This window comes from Puma concolor, chromosome D1 (genome assembly GCF_028749965.1).
Source record: "Puma concolor isolate L17-30 chromosome D1, mPumCon1.1.hap2, whole genome shotgun sequence".
In the NCBI taxonomy this organism is placed as follows: Eukaryota; Metazoa; Chordata; class Mammalia; order Carnivora; family Felidae; genus Puma; species Puma concolor.
The window spans coordinates 48205202-48211180 of NC_141676.1; the positions used below are offsets into that span (position 1 = coordinate 48205202).

The 5979-nt window shown below is 49.8% G+C and overlaps 1 long non-coding RNA gene across 1 annotated transcript; it reads right to left on the minus strand.

Annotated features, from left to right (window-relative positions):
• Positions 1-889: 889 nt before the first annotated feature.
• LOC147576654 (uncharacterized) lies at positions 890-4156 on the minus strand. The gene is made up of 2 exons (XR_015241444.1): positions 3997-4156; positions 890-1200 (listed from the first exon to the last, which is right to left on the minus strand). It is a non-coding gene; the product is annotated as an uncharacterized LOC147576654 (long non-coding RNA).
• Positions 4157-5979: the final 1823 nt, after the last annotated feature.

The following is a 5979-nucleotide window of genomic DNA, read 5'->3' on the forward strand; positions in this document are numbered from 1 at the left end:
TCTTCCTTCCCAAACTCACACCAACTCAGAGGTCAACGTAGGCTTCCGAGGCATTGGCTTGGACCTCTCTGTTCCCTCACGTCCCTCGCCATGCTTCCCAGAAAGAAGAATCCTAATCCCTTCTGAGTCTCAGATTCCAAACCAAGAAGTGGTTAAGATTATGTGGGGAAAATAGCAAGGGCTTTCCAATCAGCAAACCTGGATTCAGATCCTGCCTCTACTATTTTCCAGCTGGGTCACTTGGGGGACGTAACCTCTCCATATTCCCTTCCTCTCATCTGTGAAGCACTGATAATAAGTACCTCAAAAGGATGCTGAGACAACTGTAGGGGAAGCCTGGCTTGGGATGGGTGCTCAAGAAACGAAAACACAAAACAAAAAAAGCAAAACAAAAACCACTCCCAGACTGCTTTAATTCCTCTGTCTTCCCCAGTTCCTGTGGGGAGCTCCAAGACTTTTGTCTCTACGTCATTTCCCTCAGAAGGACTTCCCATTCTAACGTGAACCAGAGAAGTTTTAGATCAGGTGACTGCCGAAGCCGTCTCAGAGTGTGTACTTACAAACCCAAACAAGTACCTTGAAGGAAACGTCCTCCTTTCCTATGGAGAGAAAAGTAATTTAAGGCAGACAGATCTGGTTTGAATTCGGACTCCCTCAAACAACAGTTTTGTGACCTGGGCAGACGCTTCCCTTGGCTCAGCTTCTGTGTCATCCTCAAATGTCACACATGGAGGAACGCCATACTTCCTCGTGGGGTTCTGTGGGAACTAAATCCAAAAACTGATATGAGGGAGCCCATCCCAGGGCCTGGCCTGAGGCTCACAGGAGGTATTCAGGTGCCACTGCTGGGTCTGAAGACACTTGACAGACACTGTCCTTATCACGCCTGTTGTGAACGTCCTTTGAAATCCTTACTGTTTATTTTTACCAAATTAGGCATATCTACACTGTTTCGGCAGCAGCTTTAGGAAACCGCATACCTGCTTCTACCTTCGAATAGATACACAGAAAAAAGTGATTGCAGTCCCATTGCCTTTGGCTCTGGGAAAGTGCTGCATATGCATGAAATGGCAGCTCTTTGGAACTTCCAGACTGCCTGCCCTCCGCAGCGCTCCCGTATGCTAATCTCCCCCGTCTGCCCGGCCATCAGCTTGCCTGCCCGGTTTGAAACTTTGCTGGCCGTTCAGGATGTGCAAGAGTCTGCAAAACAAAGCTCATCAAGTTAAACAGTTACCCTATGACCCAGCAATTCCCCCCACCACAGGTATAGACCCAAGAGAATTGAAAGTATGTCCACACACAAACTTGTTCATGAATGTTCATAGCAGCATTATTCACAATGGCTAGAAAGTGCAAAAAAGAAAACCCCAAATGTCTATTAATTAATGGATAAACAAAATGTGCTATATCCATATCATATTGGTTTCCTATTACTGCTGTAACAAATTACCAGAAATTTCCAAAACAATACAAATTTATTATCTTACTGTTCTGGAGGCTGAAAGCCCTTAACTGGTTTCACTGGCTAGAGGCAGGACTTGTGCCTTCTAGAGGTTATGAAGGAGGAATCTCTTTCCTTGCCTTTGGTGCTTCCAGTGGCCACTGGGTATTCCTTGGCTTGAAGCCCCTCCCTCCATCTTCAAAGAGCAACACGGCAATCCTGCTTTTATCCTTATCCTTATCATAATCCAGGATAATCTTCCCATCTCAAATCCTCAATTAGTCACATCTGCAAAATGCCTTTTGCCATATAAGATCACATTCCAGGGATGGGCCACGGATGTCTTTGGGAGTCATTACTCAGCCTACTGTACAATAGAATATTATCCAGCCACGGAAAGGAATGATTTACTGATACATGCTACAACACGGACGAAACTGGAAACATCAGGCTAAGTGAAAAAGTGACACAGAAGGCCCCAAAATATCTGATTCCATTTATATAAAATGTCCAGCATAAACAAACTAATGGGGACAAAAGTAGATTAGTGATTGCCAGGGGCTGGAGGGAGGGGCAATGGGAAGTGACTGCTAGTGGGTATATGTAGTTTCTTTTGGGGGGTGATAAAAATGTTCTGGAATCAGATACTGGCTGGTGATGGTACAACTTTATGAATATACTAAAACCACTAAATTGTACACTTTAAAAGGATGAATTTATGATATGTGAATTATATCTCAATAAAAAATAAGTGCATTAGAAGAAACTTCATCATGCATCAACATTACCTATAAATAATAAAAGTGAAAATATACTTTTTAAATCAAATTGTGGTCTGAGTTGTATTTAAATAAAGTGCTTTCCACCAAATTGTTCAATGCAACTGTATGTCCCTCTGGGAGACAGTCTAGTGTGGTGGTTGAGGGGGGACCCTGGAATCAGGCTTGGTGCCCAAGTTCAAGCCCTGGCTCTGCCCCTTACTAGCTGTGTCACTGAGTCTCAGTTTTCTCATCTGCACAGTGGGGAAAATACAAGTACTTGCCCTCAGAGTTGTAAGTATTCAATAAAATAATCCATGTAAAGCTCAGCACATAGTAAGTGCTCGACACACACAAGCTATTGCATTTGTTACCCCCACCTCTGCTCTGCCCAGCGGTGGGGAGAAGGAGTGAGATTCTGGCTGACCTAATGGGATCCAAACATCCTCTTTGAGTCTCAGGTTGTCAGTGGGAATTAGAAGGCATCAGAAAGCTTCTGGGGTGCCTGGGTGGCTCAGTTGGTTAAGCGTCCAACTCTTGGTTTCGGCTCAGGTCATGATCTTATGGTTCATGAGTCTGAGCCCCACATCAGGCTCCACGATGGCAGTTCAGAGCCTGCTTTGGATTCTCTCTCTCCCTCTCTCTCTCTCTGCCCCTCCCCTGCTCACATTCTCTCTTTCTCAAAATACAATTTTTTTTTTTAAGTTAAAAAAAAAAAGAGAAGGTATCAGGATGCTTCAAAGGGTAAAAAAAGAAATGAGCTGGTTGGGGGAAGCTTGGTATTCACACATGCATGTATCCATTTAGTTGCTCATTCCTTCCGTCACTGTTCGTTTACAGACACTGACCCCAGGGTGGGCAAGTGCACGGGGTGAGTGGATGAGAGGACAAAAAGGACAGAGTGGTTAGTCCTAAGGTGGCGAGGAGAGGCAAGGAAAGACTTCATAGAGGAGGTCTAGATACACCACTAGACTAGGCATTCTTGAGTGTGTGCTCACACGTGTGTACATGCATGTGTGTCTGAGTGTGTGTACATAGGCAGTGGGTGACAGATAAAAGAGAGACAGGATAGAGTGCATAAGTAAAGAAGTTGCATTCTTGGCATGAGCAAACACCCAAAGATATGAGGCGGCCTGGATTTTTGAGGACGTATTGGTAGTTCCTGCAGGCAGTGGCTTGGCTGGAAAGAAGTCAGCTGTGCTAAGAGAAAGGCAACCAAAATAGTTTAGGGAGACAGGGAGTGAGCTGATTGGATTTGCTTTTAAGAAGGTCTTGCTGGGTGTGGTGTGAGAAAAGGCTGGAAACCACGGTTGGGAGACTGTGGCACTGATTAAGCTTTGGGTGCTGGGGACCTGAGCCCAGGCAGGGGTGGAGAAGGACAGGGAGGATCCAGTCCCATCCCTACTGAACACCAGCATCCAGCCCTGCATACAGACAGGCGGGCAAACGCTCGCTCCCCTAAAGGCACCGGCACCCCAAAACCACACCAGTGGACACATTGGAGGGTGTGATGATTACTTTCAGGTGTCAGCTTGGCTGGGCTACATCACCCAGTGGTTCAATCAAACACTAATCTAGGCGTGGCCCTGAAGGTATTTGTAGACGGGGTAAACTTCTACAATCAGCGGACTTGAAGTAAAGGCGATTACCCTCCATAATGTGGCTAGACCTCATTCAATCAGCTGAAGGCCTCACAAGCAAAAGCAGATTTCCTGGAAAAGAAACCTGTTTCTCTGGAGAAAACGGACCGATACAAAGGTTGGTTACCCGCTCCTTACAAGGCTCTAGAATCCAGACCTTCTCTGGAGTCCTGCCTGAAGTTGGTGGTGGCTTGTGCTGGTCCCAAGTGAGGAACGACCGTCAGTCACAGATCCCTGGTTGGGAGACACAGGGGGCACTGGCCTCCTCCTCTCCTCAGCACATCCCCTCACCACACCGCCGCCTCCTGAGGCTCAGCCCACCCACCGGCCACCCCAGGTCAGGAGGAGGTCCGGCTCGGCATCAGCAGCCTAGCACCGGGTCCTTCTGACCTTCTGCCACCTCTTCCCTAGCCAGTCCTCCCCTGTCCCTTGTAGCCAGGCTCCAACGATGGAGGTGCTGCTGCAGTTCCTGTCTGGTGTTTCAGAGGTTCTAGAACTAGAATTGAGCCTTGCTCCCCTTACCCCCCCCCCTTTGCCAGGCCCCAAGAGTCATGCCCCTGGTTTCCAGGGTCTGTGACTGGGGTCCTGCTACCTTCTCGGAGGCACCCCTAACCCTGGGCTCCCCACTCAATGTCCACTGCCTAACCCATCACCCAGCATTTGACCGTGTGTGAGTCCATCTGGCCGTGGGCCTTGGCTACCCTTGGGCTGGTGTGTCCCACCCTGACTGAGCCCTGGGCCGGGCCCAGGAGGGCATAGCCGCTGCCAGCCCCAGCTGACATGGGCACAGTCACAGCCATTAAGCAGCAGCCAGAGGTGTCCTAAAACAGCCCTCCTTGGGTGAAGGTCGATTTTATTTCCCACAGTGATTCCCAAATTTAATGTGCCTCTGAACCCCCTGGGGATCTTACAAAGCAGATTCGGATTCCATAGCTGGGGTTGAGAGTCTGCATTTATTTATTTTTAAATGTTTGTTTATTTTGAGAGAGAGAGTGTGTGTGTGTGTGAGCACGCACATGCTGGGGAGGGGCAGAGAGAGAGGGAGAGAGAGAATCCCAAGCTGGTTCCACACTGTCAGTGCAGAGCCTGACTCAGGACTCCACCTCACAAATCACGAGATCATGACCTGAGCCGAAAGCAAGAGTTGAACGCTTGACCGACTGAGCCAGCCAGGCGCCCCTGCATTAATAACAAGCTCCCCGGTGATGTCAGTTTTGCTGGCCCATGGGCCACACTTTGAATAGCAAAGCTCTGGAGCCGAAGTTCTCAGCACTGGCTACACATCATAATCACCTGGAGAGCTTTGAAAAATACTTAGCCCAGACTCTGCTTCAGATCAATTAGTCAGAAGCTGACTAGCAGAAGTGGGGGACAAGGGGCTGGGCATTGAAAAACAGCTTTGGAGTCTTGTTCATGTTAATTATTGACCAAGGACATACTGAGGGCCTGATTCTGCCCATGTCTCTACATTCAGCCCAGAAGCATCTGGGGTGGAGGCTTCCTTTGGTCCCAAAATGCCACACTGTGGAGGGGACAGGAGAGTGGGCGGTCACAGCAGCAGCTGCCACCCCCGCCCCTCCCTACAGCTGCCGGCAGCTCCCCCGCCTTGATCTGCACCCCCTCCCACATTCCTGACACAGGCTGCTTCAGAGCCTGCAGAGACAGCTTGAGCAAGGAGCTGGGGTTGCAGAACCCTCCCACAACTCTCCAGCAGAGGCCGTGAGGGGCGGATGCTGCTCCCCAGTTGAGACTTCCTGACTCCCAGCCAAGTGTGTGTGGGCTCCCTGGACACCCAGCAGATGGCCTCTGTGCTGACTGTGCCCATGTCAGCTGGGGCTGGCAGCGGCTATGCCCTCCTGGGCCCGGCCCAGGGCTCAGTCAGGGTGGGACACACCAGCCCAAGGGTAGCCAAGGCCCACGGCCAGATGGACTCACACACGGTCAAATGCTGGGTGATGGGTTAGGCAGTGGACATTGAGTGGGGAGCCCAGGGTTAGGGGTGCCTCCGAGAAGGTAGCAGGACCCCAGTCACAGACCCTGGAAACCAGGGGCATGACTCTTGGGGCCTGGCAAAGGGGGGGGGGGTAAGGGGAGCAAGGCTCAATTCTAGTTCTAGAACCTCTGAAACACCAGACAGGAA